Source organism: Octodon degus, unplaced genomic scaffold (genome assembly GCF_000260255.1).
Source record: "Octodon degus isolate 3935 unplaced genomic scaffold, OctDeg1.0 scaffold00024, whole genome shotgun sequence".
Taxonomy (NCBI): Eukaryota; Metazoa; Chordata; class Mammalia; order Rodentia; family Octodontidae; genus Octodon; species Octodon degus.
This window is the reverse complement of record NW_004524600.1, coordinates 8,223,007-8,224,551: the sequence shown is the minus strand read 5'-3', so window position 1 is coordinate 8,224,551 and position 1,545 is coordinate 8,223,007. Positions and strand designations below refer to the sequence as shown.

General features: G+C 40.2%; 1 long non-coding RNA gene across 1 annotated transcript in view; it reads right to left on the bottom strand.

Moving 5' to 3' along the window:
- Positions 1–458: 458 nt before the first annotated feature.
- LOC111815991 overlaps positions 459–1,545 on the bottom strand; it is a 17,574-nt gene continuing 16,487 nt past the window's right edge. The window contains exon 3 of the long non-coding RNA XR_002820548.1: positions 459–549. This is a non-coding gene — a long non-coding RNA (uncharacterized LOC111815991). The remainder of the gene's footprint in view (positions 550–1,545) is intronic.

The window sequence follows — 1,545 nt, the reverse complement described above, 5'->3', positions numbered from 1 at the left end:
GCCTCAGGTGTGCTGCAGACTTGGTAATTTGTTATAAAATATCACCATCGCAATACCTTCTTCTTAGATTAAGAGGTAGTAGGAGTTCTCTTTCCTCCTCTTCTTCTTCTTCTTCTTCTTCTTCTTCTTCTTCTTCTTCTTCTTCTTCTTCTTCTTCTTCTTCTTCTTCTTCTTCTTCTTCTTCTTCTTTCTTCAGTTAACACAGAAGAGATGATTTATTGTACATGCTTTACACTCAGCCAAAAGCGAGAACAGAAGTAGTCCAGAATGCCACAGGTCCAGGGCAAAAATCCAGAGGACTGCTTAGCTTGAACCAGGTGGATCTCTCTTTGAGGTGGTCTTGGCAATCAGATGGCAGTGAAGTCCTAATCCATGGAGACATTCTGGACAGCATGCCATCCAAAACTTGCAGCAGCGTTGTCAGCCTCCAGCCTCCTTTATTTCTGCTCCTTTGCCCTCCATGGGTGTACGAGCTATTTTACTTGGACCTCTGTCTCATCCTTCTTCTTTTACACTTCAGTCTGTGCATTCGCTTCTTCCTCCACTTGGCTCTCAAGGCGCAGAGGTTTCTAAGAAGATGGTGTTAAAGTCCTCCTTGAACTTCTTCTAATTGATATTTTACTCAGATGTTTTAGGCCCTGTTCTAGGGTGTATTCCTGGCACCAGAATTGGGCTACAGGGCTTGAAGGTTTCTCACAGTCCTGTACTGCAAGGAGAGTAGGTGATGGTGCTGGGAACAAAGAAGCCCTGGTGTTCTCGATTACTTGGCTGGGATTCTAATCTTGCAAGCTCTGCAGTAATAAGACAGCTGCAAATTTACAAATATAACTCACTTTATGCCCCTGTAGGCCCATTCGCAGCTTTGGATTTCTAATAACTAATATGGTCACAAAACCTTTGCTAGTAAAAAGAAATGTGCAGTAACAAATAGCATAAATGATTGAAATATGTTCTATTTGTTTTCTCACTTCTTCATGGGCCCAGTAAGTACCATGCATATTGAATAAGGACATCACCTTTAAAAAGAGCATTATTAGATCAATTTGTTCTATAACTTAGACTACTACTGTACTCTTTTATTTTTTTTTGTCCACTTGCTCTATCAATTACTGAGAAGTTAGTGTTGCAGTCTCTTTTTATTTTTTATTTATTTGGCACAGGGTCTCAGTACACAGCTCAGACTCAACGTGATCTCCTGTTTCAGCCTCCCCAGCACTGAGATTATAGGTGAGTGACACCACCCCCAGTCTTGATGGCTGGCTAGGCTGCCTTGTGTTACCGGGGTTTCAACTCGTGTCCTAGGCAGGAGATTAGACCTCTGAGCTATCTCCATGGCCCCTGTGTTGCAGTTTCTAACTATGTTGCTGTGTTTATTTTTTGTAGTTTTTCCAGTTTTGTTTTATATATTTTGAAGCTTTGTTATTAGTACATAAATACTTATAATCTGCACTTCCTCTTGAGTATTATATACTTTTGTTACATTAAAATGAACTTTATGATTTCTGATAATATTTGCTTAACAATCTACCTTTTCTCTCTCTCTCT